Source organism: Trachypithecus francoisi, unplaced genomic scaffold (assembly GCF_009764315.1).
Source record: "Trachypithecus francoisi isolate TF-2019V2 unplaced genomic scaffold, Tfra_2.0 Lachesis_group2, whole genome shotgun sequence".
Lineage (NCBI taxonomy): Eukaryota > Metazoa > Chordata > Mammalia > Primates > Cercopithecidae > Trachypithecus > Trachypithecus francoisi.
The window spans coordinates 123,848,129-123,868,555 of NW_022681465.1; the positions used below are offsets into that span (position 1 = coordinate 123,848,129).

Genomic DNA, 20,427 nt, shown 5'->3' on the forward strand with positions numbered 1-20,427 from the left:
CAAAGATTTTCTGTTGGAATGATTTGTCACACCACTCTTGTTCTTTTGTCCTTGGGTCAATCATTTGTCAAAAGTCCTTTTCCAAGAGAAACAGGCGCCTGTGTGAACACCTGAACTCACATCTGTGAAAGTAAACTTTCATTTAGGCATCCACCGTGTTAATACCCAGTTTGATTTTCAGATCACACAGATCTATTTTAAATAACCAGTGGAATATATTGCAATGCCAAACCTTCTTTGGAGAGTATCACATAAGATTATTTGATTCTAAGCTTCTATTGAAAGCCTAAGAGCAATGATGGGTTAGGAAGCTTGCCTGTGGGGTATGTATGTGATCCATTCACCCCTCTAGTACTTGAGGTTAGATCATCAGAAGGCCACATGCTTGGATCTCAGTTTTATGTCAAGGGGAATGAATGTATATTGAATCAGGTTCTAATCAATTTATCTTTATTTCATTAGAGGTATATATTTAATCAGGTTCTAATCAATTTATCTATTTTTATTAAAGGTATATATATTCATAAAATAAAGGTGTATATATATGTGTGTGTGTATATATGTGTGTGTGTGCTTGTGTGTATATATATATATATATATACCCACACAAACACAAATGAATCAGAAATTTATGATACTCTGTCAGTGTGTTATTTTATAAAATTGTCTTTTGTTATTTTATAAAATTGTCTTTCATTTTGTTGATGCCCTAGTTACCAGTTTGTATAGGTTTTGAATGGTCTGCTCTAACACAGATTTACTATAAATCATCTTCGTTTGTTTTCACTGCATAATTTTGCACATTGCAAGATTTTTAAAGGATGCATATATTACACTGGAGCAGAAATGCAAGCACTAGTTTCACAGGTTTGTTGTGAGGATTAAGTGAGATAATGCATGAAAAACATTTATCCCAGCACACTGCACATAGAATGAGTTCCGTAAAAGATCATTACCATGACTACTGAAAAGTTTATATCCCAGAGAATTCGTAACTTCCATATTATAACCAGAATGTATCATTCAGGAATTGTGTATAATTGTTAGGAAAATATCTGTGCCCATTCTATATTTCTGGAGATCTATCTATCTATCTATATCTATCTATCTATAGATAGATATATGGATATCTGCTGTTTATATATAGATATAGATATAATCTATAGCTATAAATATATATATATCTGTAGCTGAAGATTTCATTTATATAGACTATACCTATATTATAGGTATTCTAAAGGGATTAACGTGATGATAAATGGATATTTATAATAGGCACACACTTATTCATAAAGACATACATAACAGATCACTATAAAATACAATATTTATTTTTGTAAGTCTAGTTTCATGGTTCTTATGCCCAATTCGATGTCAAATCACTTGGGAAACTAAAAATATCGACCAGCTTGGGCCTTACTCAAGCTGTTAATGAGTCTTGCAGTGGGGCCCAGTCTGTGTAGTTCAATAAAGTCTCCAGATGACTCTGACTTTAGTTATGCTTGAGAAAAATGTTAAAACGTCAGGTTACAAAATTCTACTGTTCAAAATAATAGTGTGAGTGACTGATACCTAATCTGTTTTATGACTATGCTAAATAAATATGAGCTTACTCCTTGGCTGATGGACTCTCAAATGCTTCTCCATTTATGTCAGGGCTATTATACAACAGTAAAATAGTCTCAACATAAACTTCATTTTAATTCACATTATCCTCATAAAGCAGTGCTACAGAACTATGGGGTGGGGTATGTGTGTGTCAGAACAAATCATATTAGTGATGCTTTTCTTCTATATCCTCCATACTTTGATAACTATGAGTCTAAAGGCTTAATTCAAATGGTGGGGAAAAAAGAAAAAAGTTACAAGATTACACATTTATTGTCATGTTTGGGTGTGTGTAGACAGGCAAATGAAAGAGTCCCTTTAATTAATTTGGTGACAGGGGACTTTATAAACCTACATACTTGGGATAGTGCCAGGGTTTCCCAGTCCCTCCTACATAGTCGAGTAAATGCAATGGCTTGGGATGCAAAAAAGAAGCAAGGATGAACTGAACGGGGAAGGAAAAATGGCAAGGAGGAATGCAAAACAGACTACTTCTTTGGAACATAATAGATTTGCCCAGCACGCTGTTGAAAACAGCATGTGTAATCTAGAGGGCACTGACATTGGAAAATATAAAAGAAAATACCTTCCAAGGAAAAACATGGAGGGATAGAGACAGGAACTGGAAGGCAGGCTCACTGTGAACGTGCATATCCCAGGAGGTAATGAAGACTCTCAGTATTGTCTGTGCTATCCTATCTGAAGAACATTCTTGGGTAGTAACATTCATTGCAATTTGAATGACCAAGTCTGTGAATGAGTGTTTCCCGAGTCTCATATGAGTCTTTTAGTGCATGGAAAAAAAATGTGATGAGACAGAGAGGGGGAGAGAGAGAATTGAGAGAGAGAGGGAGAGGGAGAGGGAGAGGGAGAGAGAGAGAGAGAGAGAGAGAGAGAGAGACAGAGAGAGAGAGAGAATAAATAAATATCCAGCCAAAGGAATGAAATTAATAAAGTGAAACAAAAAGGACAGGATCTGGACACACTTTCATTGACATTGGATCACATTGCCCTTTATAATGTGTATATGTTTAGTAAAATTGCAGGGCTCCCTTTGTCCCTGGACACCTTGGGAGTTTTGATCCTTAAAATTACAAAGAGGACAGAGAAGGATCACAAAGCTCTCCCTCTTGGATGCATTGCCATCCATCTTTTTGATGTGAAACATCTGAAACCAAATTCTCAAAAATAATTTTCCACTGAGCATTTATTCAGCGCTCTGTTTCTCTGGTGATTCTTAACAAAGGTTTTGTTGCAGGTGCCCAGAGGAAAGACTAATTTAAATGTAGAAAGAGACACTTAAAAAATAATGTCATCTGTTGGCAAAATCTCTGAGGGTATTACCTTCCTTTCACGCATGCAGGGAGCTAAACCTGATTGCATTTAGGGTTATCTTTAGCAGCTATACTCAGAATCAAAACATTCTCATGAGGACTATTGTTCTAACTAATCTACTTATTAAGCTTTTATTCCATTTTAATAGTCTTTTATTAAAAAAAAAAACCTCAGAAATGGCAGCAATAGATTTTGCAATTATTAGCAAGTAAAGAGCAGCTATAACTTACAACCATTGGTTTGTCTAAGAAAGCTACACTTTAAACCGTTTTGCTTAATTACAGGCACTCACTCCCCGACCTGCCACCCTGCCCTCTGTCCCCAGTAAAGTACTATCAGTATGAAGCCAACTTTCCCCTAATTTGGAGTTGAAGGTGAAAAAGTTCAGCAGGTGTGATGTGTCACTGCTGTTTACAGGAATGAGAAGTAGGAACCAAGGGTGGGATATCAGAGAAAAAAAGCACAATATATAATATTTGTGAATGAGAGAGTCGTAGCTTTGTTTAAGCTCATTCTTTGTGTCAATACTAATTTGTGTTTTTCTTTTTCTTTATGCTTCCTCCACCTTAACTGTCTTCAAAGGATAGAACCATCATTTTGATGAGTTTCCCTCTTAAATGCTGCTTTTCTTGAGCAAGATATGTTCACACATTTATTTTGAACAAAAGCTATACACACCAAACCAATTAAATGAACATTTTCTAATTTTTTACTTCTTATTAAGAATTTTCCCCACAATCTACAAACAGTATAATTTTAAAATGCATAACTCTTTTCCCATATCTATTATCCTTGTACATCTGAACACAAACACAAACTGCTAGAGAAATGTATAAAGCAGCACATTCAAGGATGCATGTAAACACTGAGAATGGTGAGCCCACCAAAGTCATACCGCATTCCTTAGAAATGCTCCTCCTACTTTATTTTTAAAGTTCGGTTTGGAAATTCCAAATAAAAGAATCAGCTTATTGTTACGCCAAGTGTGTGCTCAGTTAAATGGTGCACCTTCTGCAGCTAATTTATTCTTTGACTTCTGATTAAGTATTTTATTTATTTATTTATCTATCTATCTATCTATCTATCTATCTACCTATTTTTGGGACAAGGTTTCACTCCCATCACTCAGGCTGAAGTTCAGTGGGGGATCTCGGCTCACTGCAACCTCTGCCTCCTGGGTTCAAGCAATTTTCCGGCCTCAGCCTTACAAGTAGCTGGGACTACAGGGGTGCACCACCACACTCAGTTAAATTTTGTATTTTTACAGAGATGAGGTTTCACCATGTTGCCCAGGCTGGTTTAGAACTCCTGATCTCAAGTGATCCACCCGCCTTGGCCTCCCAAAGTTCTGGTATTGCAGTTTTGAGCCACTGTGCATATATTAAGGCTTTACTATCAGAAATTTCCACATCATTTTCATTCAGGGTCTCTCAGAATGGTTTTAGGAATCATCTAAAAGCAAAAATGAAAATGCAACCTCACGCTGCACTGGTATCTGTTTATTCCTAAGTAGACAGGGAATGTCCCAGGAATCTGCTTCTCCATTACAGCATATGAATGATGCAGGAAGTTATATTAAATGCAAACAGGGAGTGACCCAAGGAGTAATAGCATTTAACATTTGTGGAACGTTTCTAAAAAAATATTAAACTCCATAATCATTAGTTCACGAAACCTCATAACACCCTCACAGGAGTCATAAGCAGTATAAATCAGACAACAAACCTTGATATCACAAGGTAAGTCTCTGTTAAACAAGGATTTGATCATTTACACAAGAGCTAGATTTCTGTTTTTTCATAAGGGGACTCTTGGTGGAGCTGAGAAAGATTTTCTTCAATGACCTTGAACTCTCATCCTTAAATAAACAAAGCAGCCCCAGGAAAGAGGGAAGAGTATACACATTCAGCTCACTTAGAGGAGTGCAGGAGATTTTCAAAGGTGAGAACACCAGATTATATTTTCTTTGTTGGAGACTTTGTTATGAGAATTGTGCCATCAAAGGGCCAATGAAAGACTTTCTCCTGAGATGAAAGATCAGTATCTTATTTGATTTGCAGGCAAGAAATAAACTTCAAAATGAAGAGTTCTTTACTGTGCTTTCCTTGATTAGATGCCTCTTCTAGTTTAGGAGGCTGCTGGCCATATCTTAAGTTCTCAGAGAAACTGAGATATGTAGAGGTTTCATGTGAATTCCCTGGCCCTCACGACCCATGCCATTCAATAGGAGGTGGCACCATATTCCCATTATACCCAGGCACTTGGGAAATCAACAGCAAGAAGCCCTTTTATCGGTGAGATAAACGGCTGCCTAAAGAACAAGAGTGGATATTAGTGAGACGATGATCTCCTCTCTGCTGCCCATGGCAGATCCTGTTGTTTGTCTGCTCAGTAGACAGCAGTTGTTTCTCCAACCTCCCCTCTTCTTTCCTGGCCAAATCTCACTTTTGTTCATATTAACAGGTGCTCAGAGAAGCTGTGCCCCTTTCTTAGCCCAGAAGATGACCTATGGTTTGTCTAAATATCTAATAATTCCATGCACTTGGTTGATTGATGGGTAGACTGATGACCTGGCTTTGTCTAATAAAACATGAGAGAAATTTGAGTGATTCTTAGAATAATTTTAGTCCCTGATGAAAAAAGATAGATGCTGGAGGTAGATCCTCCCCCCACTTGCCTTTCCTGGTTTGGATGTCATTGTGGCAGTGAGAGGTGCTTGAAGATGAAGCCTAATGTGACTTTAAGGGCAAATGTGGCCAACACCAATACAGAGATTCTGTAGTCCTCAAAAGCATTGTGAACTACTGAACCAAGCAAGAAAGTATCCACCTCCAGACTCAAGGGTCTTATTTTTAAGCCAGTTTTAGCTCAGTATTGAGCTATTTTTGCAACTGAAATCAGATGTAAGGATGTATCTCTCTCCTTCTCCACCAAAGAATGTTTTGCATTTACAAAAGACCTGTGTATTTTTAAAAGCTCATCATATTTGAGTGTCTTACAGTATTTACAGGGAGCTATAATGTATAAGGTAACTCATAGAGTTTGCCTAGGATTGTCCTAAATTACATTGCTGAGAAGTGCCATATCCCAGAAACCCCTTTCGGTCTCAGGCAAACCTGGATAGCACCTTAAATGTGTTAAAAAATCCAACATAGGAAATTTATTCTCCCCCAAATTAAGGAAGTATTCAGATAATTCAATATGTTTTCCCCCCTCAAACATTGGGCATATCAAATGCAAACAGCATTTGGACTGAATTTATATAATGTCTTTAGTAGGCCACGTTGCTTTCCAGATACAGAAGAATGAATATTTCAGACCATCTGTGAAAAGAAAACTAGAATAGGCTTACATTAGGATTACTATTACGAAAAGCTAGTAATATATGAAGAGTACACATAAATATGCCAGGCCCTCTAAAATAATACTTTAAAAATAAAGTAGGAGGAACATTTATAAGGAATGCAGTATGACTTTGGCGGGCTCACTCACTGTCCTTGAGTGATCTCATCCAAATCTCAAATAATTCTAAAAATATTAATATTTAATACTAGCAATTTTGAGATTTTTAACTTAGCACATGTAATAATGTAATGTTTTTATTCAATACCATAATTAATGTTTGTTTCCATTCTGCAGATGAAGAAACCGAGTCTTGGAGAGCTTAAGTAAACTGGGAAGGTTACTCATACGGTAAATTTTTGAAAAATGATTCCCTATTTTTGCCAGTAAACATGCGTGGATTTCGTTTGGGGTTGAAACTGTCACAGAACACATCAACACTTACGTGAACTGAGTTAGAACATCCTAAATGCTCATTACCATTTCTTAGAAGTTTCACTTCAGTTCCTTTCAACCTGCAGATTTAAGCACAAATCCCTGGGGAAAAATGTTAACTGTGTGCCTGGGAAGGTCCCTGCTGGCACAGTCTCCAGTTGGTACAAGTCACCCTCAGGGACCTGCCCATTCACAGAGTCCCTGCACCCAGCAAGACGAAAGTACAATTAAAGGCAAATGCCACATCTTGCATCTCTGCTGATGGGAATTGCCTGTTTTACACAAATACCTCTGCCTCTGGTCCAGTAGAAAACCACACAAAGCATTTCAAGTAGCGGAATCAGAGGTTACTGAAGCGGAAGTTATCAGCTAGACCCTGTCCTGTATTATCTGCTTGCAGGAGAGGAATGGGAATGATGTTGGCGATTTTTGATCTGATTGTATTTAGAAGATAATGTCAATGAAAATTGAGTGTTGTTACTAGCGCAAAGTAAATGTCGGGGCAGACTGGGACATTTAAGAAAGAGTGGAGAGGCCACTTTCCAGGGGAAAGAAAACATTCAATTTTATTAACATTAGAGCTATTACATGCCACATTATCTTTGTTTTGTTTTTTGGCAAAAATAAAATAATTGAGGAAACCCAACAACCAAATATCAGAGTCAATTTATGTAATGGTAAAATCCGGAATGGAACCGCAAGTGACCTTATTTACTTGGTTAGTTTATATCTCTCTTTTTCAATATTAAGCACTCCCACAATGGCACATCCAAAGATATTTTAACAATTGTTTGCTGAAAAGTTGGTGATTTGTTTAGTACATACTGGAATCCAAAAAATTGAAAACTCTTTCACGGTATAAGAATTCATTTTTTTTTGCCCTCTTATATCCTCTTCTGCCCTTGACCTCCAGATGTTTTAAAACATATGAAATGGGACCATAGGCACTTTTTTGGTAAGGTCTGTGACCAGGATGAAGATATCCATCTACTGACACTAATGACAATATCACTAATGGTAATACTGAGAATACTTTCATTTGTTTACCTTATGCCAAGCTTTGTGCTAAGTAATTTTATACGCATTGTTGTGTTCATTTTTCCCAGTAACCTTATGATAACCCTACAATTACTGCCCTTGTCCAGGAGAAGAAACAGAGATTCAGAAGAGTAAAAGATTCTGCCCAAGGTCATACAGTTAGGACACAGGGATAAAGCCTGTATTGAACACAGGCTGTTTGACTTCAGAGCTCAGTATCACTCTACTATAGTCCCTCCACTTGCAGAGTCTACTTATCCAACAAGATTTATGATACTTGAAATCATATTTTAAAAGGACTTCAGGGTTATTTAGCCCATGTCCTGACTAGGATAAGATCAATTCCTTATAAAGCAGTGCCTTAAGGTTGTACAAACCAAAAATATAATGAGAGTTCAAGACAGCTTTAGAGAAATTCTTGGATGATAGATCTTTCCCAGTTAGGGATGCCCCCTTTGAGGACAATATCACGAAGGGCAACTATCATCATGTCACACCAATGTCCCTTGGTACTACTATAAAAGACAAAATACTGAATAGTGGGGGCTATAAGTCTTAGCTCATATGACTTTTTTATGTTCTTATGATTCTTAAAATATATCTAAGTAACCTATTTCTATAATTCATCAAACTTAACCATGAGGAATAACTGAATCTGGCTGTTACTTGTCTAACTGGAGGCAAAGGTGAAGCCATTCTTATTAGAAGAAGATGATGCTATTTTTGTAGCTTGTTTTGTTGGAGGAGAAAACAGCTGGACGATGAGAAGATCTGGGCCCTGTTTTCATGTCTGCTTTGGAGAAGCTGAGTGTGACTCCCAGCAAGTTGAACTCTGAGCCTCACTTTTCTCATTAACAAAATGAAAAATTGAAAGCTGGGCATTTCCCCTCAGGGAAAGATTGTACTGAAAAAAATTTTTGACAGTCAACAAAGACCTAGGTAAGGGGATTTTGTTTATCTAATGCTGAATTCTAGAAGGAGAAAACATCTCCTCTGAAAAATACATACCCTCAGGCAAAGAGGCTTTGAAATTTACATAACCAGCATATTTTAGGAAACCCCAAGACAAGAAATCAAAGTGGTCTTGACTCAATTGTACTTTACAGAGTCTGGCAGAGGTCAACATAAATTTCTCTACAAGGATGGAATGCACCCTCAACTTAGGCCTCACAAAATATCCACAGATCAATTCCGGATAACATAACTTCACTCTCTGCTCAAATTGCAAAACAAACAAGGAAACAGGTGTTCATGAGCAGTATTCAGCAGAAACAACAGAAAATATCATTACATAGTGAAATTATGAAATTCAGCCTATAAGTATATTTAAATATTTTTAAAATAATTCTCAAAATGAGCAAGGGGCAAGACATTCTCAAGGAAAACCAGTCTGATTATAAAATGAACTTCTAGAAATGATATGTTCTAAATGGAAATTCAAGTGAAAAAATAAAATCATGAAATAGAAAAAGTCAATGTATATACGTTCACTAACTGATTAGAATTGAAAGATATAATTTATCCATAATACTGAAGACAGATGCACAGAGATTAAATGTCTCTTATTCTAAATATGAAAGAATAAGAGACAAAATGGAATAGAAAATGAAAACATCTTGTGTAAGTCCAATTAATATTCTAGATAACAAAGAATGTATAGAAGATGGGACAGTAATATTGCTAGGACTTTTTGAAAAACCTGAATCCTCAGATTTAAAACTGCAAAAAATCCTAGATACAATAAGAAACAAGAAATACAAATCTAGTCACAGTGGAGTAAAGCTGCATAACATTGAAGACAATGAGAATCTTAGTACTGAGCAGAAATTTAAAACTCAGATTGCCTACAGAGAAAAAGAGCTTATTCTCAACAGATAGCAATAAAAATTGAAGACACTCTTTTCAATCTCTAAAACACTGAGGAAAAATAAATAGCAACCTAGAATTGTATAACTGGCTATTATGCAATAATGAATCATAAGTATTTTTTAGACAAACACAAAAATGAGAGTATGTCACCAATAAATCCTAACTAAAAGAGCTCTTGGTGTAGTGGTCCTTACCCAGATTCTAATTTAGATGGTCTGAGGAGGAGCCCAGGCATTCTCTCTCTCTTTCTCTCTTTCCCCCCATCCCCACTCTCTCTGTCTCTCTATCTCTAAAAATGTATATCCTGGTACTTAGTTTTTAAGCCACCTAGGAGATTACCATGAGCAGACCGCATTGAAAGATATAATTTATTCATAATATTGAAGACAGAGACACAGTCCCAGCTACTTGGGAGGCTGAGGCAGGAGAATGGCGTAAACCCGGGAGGCGGAGCTTGCAGTGAGCTGAGATCCGGCCACTTCACTCCAGCCTGGGCGACAGAGCGAGACTCCGTCTCAAAAAAAAAAAAAAAAAAAAAAGAGACAATCAGAGACAAAATGGAATAGAAAATGAAAAATCTTGTGTAAGTCCACTGTTGTACAACGGGCTTCTCAGACTTGACTGTGTCTGCTGATCACCTGGGAATCTTGTTGAAGTATGGACTCTGACTTAGTGGGCCTCCGGTTCTGCATTTCTGGTAAGCTCTCAGGTGATGCTGATGGTGTTGGTCCATAGACCACACTTTGAGTAGCAAACTCCCAAAGGAACAGTTCAGAAAGGCAAACATTTATCCCAGGGAAAAGACTGATATTCAAATAACAATGGTGAACAAAACATTTGTTAGATGTGGGTAAATAAAAAGAAATATTAATTGTATCAAATGATAAGTTTCATTTTCATGGGAAACAAGTAAAATGAGAGGAAATGAGAGGAGATGATGGGTTAAGCTCTTCCAAGTTTTCATATTATTCAGATGAACCACAGAAGTATGATTTATCAAAGTGGATGCCTTGGTGTAGATAAAGAGTTTTACAAATGTTTGGGGTGAATAACTAATAAAGCTTAAAGAATCCCCACGATCTAGTGACCATAAAATCTATTAAGCAAACCAGGCCACTTCTGAGAGTAAAAGGGGGTGTCATTAGTAATTAAAATGAACAACACACATAAAACAAGATCATGTCAGGCAAATGAGGACAGGGGGTCAGTTTCTCTAAAAAGCTGTGAGGTGTGGCTGAATGAGCAGATCTGTGAGTCTCTCTCCACCCCAACTCCCCATACCCAACCTAGCGAGAAACTCCTCTTTTTGTTTACCTTGTGCCTCATGGTTCTATGTTGATGCTCACTCAAAAAAAATAAATATAATGGGCAACTGTTGATTTTGTCTGCCAAACATCAGCTTCTTTGGGTAGTTGCACCTTAATTTCCTTTGTGGAAAAGCACACCACCTCACTCTCTATCCTGTATCATCAGTCTCTGCCTACTCCAGAAACAGAAACGTCTTCCAAACCTGGCCAATCGGGCTGTTCTATTCCCGTGACCACAATGATTGGTTGCAGCATAAGTAAGACCAGGGCAGCCCAAGAAGAGTCAATCCTGAGGATAACTAAGAAGGTGAATGCTTTTTCTATTGGATTTCTAGTTGTTAGGATTGTGCAAGCCTGCAGCTTCTGGGAACCAGTGAGTAGACAGCCTGTTTGAGATCCATCTAAACCAGAAAGAGAGACAAACATGCCTAAGCTATCAGTGACATGGTTTGCACCATTGACTCTAGGCAAGCCTGAAGCTAATTATACCTCTGCACTCGGAGGCGAAGTGAAACAATATCTTCTAAATCACTTTTTAGTATTTATTTATTAATTCTTATTTCTGTTGTCCTTATTTACTTAAGTCAGTTTGAACTGGGTTTAGACCAGCCAATGAAAGGAATAATTAATAAGATGTATAGTTTGTGAAAACCACTTGACCAAATTAACTTGGCAATCTCTTTCAGCTCCGGGGACATCACTCATGTGGCACCAGCTACGTAAGAATGAGAATTAGAATTACTGTTTTCCAGGTGCTAATATTCAAATATATGGCTTGAAACGGCTGCAAACTTTTCAATGCTTTCTACTTCTTCTAAAAACAGATTTTTTAAAACCCAACTCACTCACTTTACAATTGGAAAAATGAGCCAGAATGTGAATGCTAAATTCACATCCTAAGATAGGAAGATTATAAAATGTTGTATATGATCTGATTTTCAAAACATTTGAAGGGGCTGGTTTAGATAATAGAAATTCAGCTAAAGCAGGAGGCTGGAATTAATGCTTTCAAATTTATTTGCTTCTGATTCTAAAACCCATAACTATAAGCTATTTAAATGCATCATTGTTAGTATTCCAGGGACAGTCACAACAATAAATAAGGTACATACTCAGCTCAAGGTGCCCTAATGGCATCTAAGGAAAAATGTCTACCATTTTGCATTTCTTCTGAATACTTGACTTAAAATTCTAAGAGTCTATGCACTGTGATACTTTTATTTCTCATATAATTTGTTATTTATATTAGCAACTAAGTTTTTCATATATTTTGAAAATAGAATAAAAATATGCTCTTAAAAAGATGAGTCCCCAGCACCCAAAAGTTACTGGCACAGAGAAGTTCCTCAAATACTTGCTGAATAAATGATGAGTGAATAAATATGACTGATACATATAGTATGTTAAGGAATATAAAATATGTAATAAAGACAGGAGAATGTTTCCTCTAGCTACTAGTTACTACTTAGGTCAGAACTTTGGAACATGCATTTCCAGAAATACAAGTGCCAACGCAAGGTGTTAGATTTTAAAAAATAGTAAGTTACTGTCAGCAAAAGTTTGAAAAAAATAAAGCTATAGAGTTTTTTTCCTCATGCCTTAGAGCCTTTAATATGTCAGTATACATTATCAATATCCAAGAAGGGAGAAAAAGGAAGCAGAGGTTTTTAGACATAATTATTCTAATTTGACCACCACATTTAATTTTGGTGTAACATCTCTTTTTTTTTTTTTTTTTTTTTTCTTTTCTTGAGATGGAGTCTCACTCCGTTGCCCAGGCTGGAGTGCAGTGGTGCAATCTTGGCTCACTGCAAGCCTCGCCTCCTGGGTTCTCCTGCCTCATCCTCCTGAGTAGCTGGGACTACAGCCTGGCTAATTTTTTTTTTTTTTTTTTTTTGTATTTTTAGTAGAGACAGGGTTTCACCATGTTAACCAGGAGGGTTGCAATCTCCTGACCTCATGATCTGCCTGCCTTGGCCTCCCAAAGTGCTGGGATTACAGGCGTGAGCCACCACGCCTGGCCCAACATCTCTTATTAAGGGTATTCTACAGCCCTCCCTTTAAGGAATGCTTCCAGGCTGTCACTGCCAGCATCCAGAAAAGGACCTGACTAATGCTTCCTTTGAGAAAAGCACTGTAAAGCATGGTAAAGTCAGAGAAAGTTTTGCTTATGAGTTCAGATACATCATATAATTAACTGTTGTCATTTAATTGTTAATTTTTACCTTATTTCAGGTGTATTTACAGAAATGAGTGTGATGTTTCAAAAATGATTTAAATAAGTTCTAGGCACTCATATGCAACTTAATAACTTTGGAGGAAAAGGTAACATTAGCTCATTCTTCCTCTGAAATTATTTCTGGCAAACACATCATATGGGGAGGCAGATGTGCTTTTTGTATGGGTAGAGGAACCTTATACCCAGTCAGTAACTAGGAGGTACAATCAAACTCTACAAAAAGATTTTTTTTCCCTGTGATCCCAGCAAAATAGCTTAGAGGAGCAGAAAATATTACCCTGGATGTAGAATTGATCTGCATAAATTCATCAAAGGACCATGCTGTGGATGCACAGATTATTTGAAAGAGGAAACATATCAAGCATTGCTTTAAAGGAATGCCTGAAATAAAAAGAATAGTGTTTCAAAACTCATTGCAGTTCTACATTTCTTATGTATCAATAAAATGTGGATAAATGTATAAAGGAAAGTATTGAGTATTTCATTTGCTTCTTGTATTCAACTACATTTTCAGTTATTCCTTATTGATTTATGACTTTATGAAAGCCTCAGGGATATGTTTTCTTGCATATTTCTAGTTGACGATTGAAAGTGTATTTCATGTTTTGTAAAGGACCTGTGGAAGGCTTCCTTGCAAAGCTTCACTCTCCTTTAAAGCAATACTTATAATAGGAGTTCAATACAACAACAAATAAGCATCATTTGTTTTCCTCTTTATCTTATCTTTGTTCCACAGGAATTTAAATGCAAATGTGAAATAGAATGAACACCAACAAATGCATCAACTGCTCCCGCAATATAATCATTGCAATCTATAAACCATAACAGGCTCTCTTGTGCTGGCTGCTTACTGTCACAGTATTTTGTGGTTGGAAATACATTCTGTGGGTGTTATTTTGCAACCAAATTTGAATAGGAACACTCTGAGGAATCATCCCAGTGTTTATGTGAAAAGAGTGTAATGTTTGCCTGTGCATGTATGGAATGGCTTTATTCTTTATTTAACTTATTTTCACAAAACAATTAAGGGAAATGTATATTTAGCATCAATAATTAAAACCAGGGAACTCAAAGGGAGGGTTGATCTGCGCAGCCTTATCTAGCAGAGCTTTCTCTCCTTGCTACTATTCTTGCTACATGACCTTTCTTACAGTCTCCTGGAACAATCCATTCTGAATTTGAATACAGGTCATCCAAACATTAGTCCTTCTACCCTGAGAAATTACCCCATGGGCTATCCTAGGTTAATCAGTTACAATTTTTAACACCTTAGAAAGGGACCTAGGTGAATGGACTGGCTTCTAGACCAGTGGTTCTCAATTTTCTCAATTTTGGCATTGCTATGGTCTGAATATCCTCCAAAAGTCATGTGTCGAAACTTATTCTTCACTGTGATAGCATTAAGAGGTGGGGGCCTTTAGGAGGTGATTAAGTCATAAGGACAGAGCTGCCGTGAATGGGATTAAGACCTTGATAAAAGAGGCTTCACTACTTTGGGAGGCCAAGGCAGGCAGATCACCTGAGGTCATGAGTTCGAAACCAGCCTGACCAACATTATGAAAACCCATCTCTACTAAAAATACAAAATTAGCCGGGCATGGTGGCATATGCCTGTAATCCCAGCTACTTGGGAGGCTGAGGCAGGAGAATCACTTAAACTCGGGAGGCAGAGGTTGCAGTGACCTGAGAATGCACTATTGCACTCTAGTCTGGGTGAGGAGAGTGAAACTAGGTCTCAAAACAAACAAACAAACAAAGGCTTCGCACAGCATTTGGCCTTTCTACCATCTGCCATGTGAGGTCACAGCAAGAAGGTCCTCATCAGACCTCAAATGCTGTTGCTTTGATATTGAACATCCCAGCCTCCAGAAGTGTGAGAAATAAATTTCTGTTCTTTATAAATAACTCAGTCTCAGGTATTCTGTTATAGCAGCACTAACAGACTAAGACAAGCATGCAATAATACTTTCTTCAGCAACTTATTAAGCACAGACTTTCAGACTTCAAACCCAGAAAGTTAGGTTCAGTGCATCTGGAAGAGGACACAAACATCTGCATTTTTAATGTGCATTCTCGGTAATATAGATGCATGTGGCTCCATGCTCTGCTAGATCAGGGATTGGCAAACTGTGGCTGATGGGCCACATTTGGCCTACTATCTATTTTTCTAAGATTTGTTGAAACCCAGCAACCTCTATTTAAGATTATCTATGTCTACTTTCACCCAAAGTATAGTCTATGTTTACTCCGCCCAGTGAGAGTTGAGTACTTGTAAGAAGTTATAAGAGACTGTACAGTTAGCAAACGCTAAATTATTTACTCTTCTTTACAGAAAATGTTGGCCCACCTCTGCTCTAAATGATATTGTATTAAGCTTTATGCTTCAATAGCCACTGTGAAGGACAGTATGGAGATTACTGAAAAAACTACAATTAAAACTACCATATGATCCAGCAATCCTACTGGGCATTTATCCAAAGGAAAGGAAACTAGTATATGGAAGAGACATTTGAACCCCCCATGCTTATTGCAGCACTGTTTGCAATAGCCAAGATAGGGAATCAACATAGGTGTCCACCAACAGATGAATGGATAAAGAAAATGTGGTGCATGTACACAATAGAGTAGTATTCAGCCTCAAAAAAGCATGAAATCCTGTCATTCACGGCAACATGGGTGGAACTGAAGGACATTATGTTGAGTGAAATAAGGCAGGAACAGAAAGTTAAGCATTGCATTCCATGTTCTCACTCATGTGAAAGGTAAAAAACAAAAGCAAACAAAAAAGTGATCTCATAGAAATTAAAAGTAGAACAGAAAATACCAGAGGCTGGGAAACGTAGGGGAAGAAGGGGATAGGGAGAATTTGTTAAAGGATACAAAATAACAGCTATATAGGAAGAAATATGTTCTAGTGTTTTATACTACCGGCAGGAGGACTACAGTTAATAAAAATATAGTATATAGCTTCAAATAGCTAGAAGGAAGATTTTGAATGTTTCCAATGGAAAAAAAAAATGATAAATGTTTGACATGATAGATATGTGAATTGCTCTGATTTGATCACTATACATTACATGTGTCAAAATGTCACTATGTACCCTATAAATATGTATAATATTATGTGTTCATTAAAAATAAAGTTTTAAGAAGGCCAAAAAAAAGCCTTTTGATATTAAAGAAAAGGGCTGTTGATATATAATGTAACCCAGTTAACTGAGATTTCTTTAATTTGGAATCTGTAACAGAGAAAATATAAAATGTGTTTTCGTTCATATAACTTGTTTTAAAAACCCTATATATTTAATAAGAATATAATAAAAATGAAAATAAGATAAAATTTTAAAAAAGGTTTCATGCTTCAGACTTAAATTAATGTACCAAAATACTATGATGTTATAACAAGTAGTATCTTCCCATGATATTTACTTCCCTATCCTGGCCTAGTAGCCCTTACTTGACATGATATCTGGGTCCCTCATAAATTTCATTCTTTTCTTCTTCCACCATGACTTTGCTCACTGTGTCCCAGGCATACTGGCCTTCTTTCTGGTCCTCAAACACACCACAATTATTATTTGCAGGTCCTCAGGGACCTGCAAACAGGCCATGTGTGCTTATGCTTTTATCTTTTTAAAGATTCAATGAGTATTTACGTAACATTCACATGTGCTCAGGAGACATGATAAGTCATTGGCATCCACTGGTTCTTCTATGGTTCTTCTCTACCATTATGGCCCATCCCTTACCTTCGCTGCCCTTCCAATGAAGAAAGAGCATTGAATATGGAGTGTGCAAATTCTGGGATTTTTGTACCTTGTTAGGGTGTTAAAAGATGGCATTTATTTAAAGAGATTCAAAGTTGCAGCACTTTGTGGCATAAGTATTCCCACTAGCAAGCAATTCTGGCTTCCCCTGTTTCTGTGTCTTTCAGGATTAGCTGTATAATATACAAGGCCCAGTGCAATATGAAACTGCAGGTCTTTTGTTAAAAAATTAACAGCTTCAAGAGAGTCAAGAGAGGACAGAAGGATGTTAAACTAAGTGGGGGGTCCTTCTGAGCACAGACAACTGCATAGGTCACATATCCAAAAGGTGGCCCTGGCAGGGGAAAAGAGCTAGTTTAGGATAGTATTTTGTGTTTAAAACTTGTGTCTTAGACATTCTCCACATCAACTGGCAAAAACATTTCAACAAAACTCACAGTAAGATCAGTCCAATTTGTTTGCTGATAGATGACACCATGTGCTTTGATTAGCCAAATAGTCGAGTTAACATATAGCAAATATTATTTCCTACCAAATTCACCTACACATCTATGAATATTTTCGAAGCTTCATGCTTCCCAAATTTGAGCAAATGTGATGTGACTGACACAGCAAAGCGTCATGATAAAATGATTCTGTTCGTGTTCAACACAAGTTGGCAATTGGCCCAGAATATGTGTAAATAGCACAGTTGAAGGCTTTCAGATCCTAACTGAACCAAAGTAATGGACATCTGCTGTTTGTGTATAGTGTTGGTAGGACTTTCAATCAAGGTGGCCTGCTGTTCCTTGGTCAAGAGGTGGCCATATCATCATAACCAGGAATGAACCCACTGTCTTAGGATTTGGTCTTGACTAGAATAATGCAATGACAAAAATTTAGTGGAATCATATAAGGAAAAATTGTTGGTGTAGATTCATTTTACTTATGCCTTGAAGAGGTTACTTCAACATATATTCCTGCTACCTAGTTCACTGGAGCTGTCTTGCTTCCAGTCTGTTCTAGTGTTTGTCTTTTGAACCTGTTCATTGATTTGATTCTGATATTTATTTGTAAAACCTTTTCTCTATTTGAAGTCAGTTTCTGTTGCTTACAACCAGTGAACCAACTCTATCACAAACACGATGTGGCTATCGATCGTCTTTAATCTTAAATAACTAGCAAAATTGCTTATATAATGAAGATATAATGTTTATAACCTATTGCACTTATCGTGTAGGCTTCATTGCTTCAATTGTTTCTATAATTTATTTATTTAACACTTTTATTAATAATAGGTGCCAGCTTGGAAGCAACTTTACCACTGAGAATTCTGCTACAAAAGTAGCACATCTGTGCTGACAGGATAGCTCACTAGATTGACCTAGATAATGAGTTGTATAATTCAGGCTCCACAACAGACACTGAGCTAAGAAAATATAACTATATGAGTGAAAATGAAATTCACTACCCTATATTTCATGTTATGCATTGCTTAGCAGAGCTATTAGTTTGTCTTCTTGCTGGGAAATGGGATTTAGAGGTTTTTAGAGGCATACCATCAGCAAACCCTCCCTGCAATCACTGCATAATGCTAGATGACTTCAAAATGAAGTACATGTAAAAGAAAAAAAAAGTGAATGAGATATGTCAGATGAGTATAATGGTAAAGAAAATACAATTCTGGATAATCTCCATCCCCACGCAAAATGTGAAATTCTTTCAAGTTTGCCCAACACGTATTGAGTAGTTACTCCACTAGCAGGATCAGAAATAGATAAAGCAAGTGAGGTTCCCAGGGAGCAAACGATAAGGAGGCACTCACTCTCCAGGCTGCTAAGTGCAGACTTGGCACCTGGAAGTGAGTGCTTCTTCATTGTGGACCCCTATGCACCTCACTTGTCTCACTTTTGTTTAGGCCCTATTTACTGGGCCAATGAAGAGCTTTAAAGAGAAATGTTTATCTGTTGAAATCTGGTAGGAGGCAAGTTTACCAAGAACTCTAAAATAAGGTTGAACAGCATATATGGCATAACTGAGAGACACAAAATGGTAGAGAAAAACTGCATTGAACTGGCAGTACCCGTAAAGGTAGTTAAAAAAAAAAAGTTAGTAAAAGTACTACTACTGTTTGAAATTGGATGGCTGTATCTGTTTTCTCTCTCAGAAAACATGACTCAGGCTGATGTAAGAAAAAAAATTATTGACTTAGGTAACTAAAAATTCCAGAGGCACAGTGTGACTTGATTTGGAGGAGAGATGGTGTCAAGAATTTATTTCTTTTTCTCTATCTCCTTTTAGATTGGCTCTATCCTCTAGCAGACAAAGTGGATGTGGCACCCCAGACCTTCCAACCTTTCAGCTGCAAGTTCAACAGGAATAAAGACTACTTCCTAGTGGTTTCTCCCAAAGCCCTCAGATTAGCGATTTGCCTAGCTTGTCACATGCCATCCCAGAACCAATCCCTACAACCACAGAAATGTAGTGTATTAATTGGTTTAGCCCTAGGTCACATGACCCACCCGTGGAAAAGGGCTCAATCCTCACTCAAACTACTTTGGCTGAAGGCTTGGAAGAGATGGAGCCAGGGAAAGTAGACACTGGGGAGGCAAAAATAAAGGTTCAATAAGTATGCCTTTACAGATGGACCACATATTGAATATTAAAAACCAGCATATTCTGAAAAGAAGAAATATAAGCAAAAGAAAAAAAAGTGGGAAATATGAGGTAGTATTTAGAATTAGTAAGCTATCTAACTAAGGTCAAGTGCAAGAATATTTTAAGAGTTACTTAAATATATAGTCAGGCACGGTAGCTGTGCCTGTAATCCCAGCTGCTTTGGAAGCCAAGGTGGGAGGAATGTCTTAAGCCCAGGAGTTCAAGGCTGCAGTGAGCTATGATTTCAGACCTGCACTCCAGCCTGTGAAGTAGAGGAGACCCCATCTCTAAGAAAAAGAAAAATAAATAAATATATAAAATTACTTCCCTGTTACTCTATTTTCCACCACAGTCTTTGCTTCTATTATTCCACTTAATACTTATGTGTGAGTGTGTGTGTGTCTGTCTGTGTGTGTGTGTTTGGACTCTCTTCTATTATGCAAAATTTCATATTTGTATTGTTCAGTGTATCACTAGGATGTTGTACACTGTTGGTCCTCAAACATTTTTTTGTTGAAAAAATAAAGAGATGAATCAATAGAATAATATATGAAAAGCTGTAAGCTAGCCTAGAAAAGTAATCAGGGTCAGACTGCATTAGACTCTGAAAGTCAAGCCGAAGAGTTGAGACTTTATCACATAGCTAATGTTGGGAGCTCAGACATCAAATTATCAGAGTTGTACTCCAGAAAATTAATCTTGTAGCTTTTTAACCTGTAATGAAAGAGAAAGAGGGAGAAGTTAGATGACTCATTGGAATATTATTTCACTATTTCAGGTCCAAAGGACCTGATGTGAGGGACAACCGTGGCAGTAGAAATGCAAAGGGAAGTACAAATAAAGGCATACG

At 37.1% G+C, this 20,427-nt stretch overlaps 1 long non-coding RNA gene across 1 annotated transcript; it reads left to right on the forward strand.

Moving 5' to 3' along the window:
• The first annotated feature begins 12,665 nt into the window (after positions 1-12,665).
• On the forward strand, positions 12,666-19,911 carry LOC117065502. Its single transcript, XR_004429947.1, has 2 exons — positions 12,666-13,080; positions 19,221-19,911. It is a non-coding gene; the product is annotated as an uncharacterized LOC117065502 (long non-coding RNA).
• The last annotated feature ends 516 nt before the right edge of the window (positions 19,912-20,427 follow it).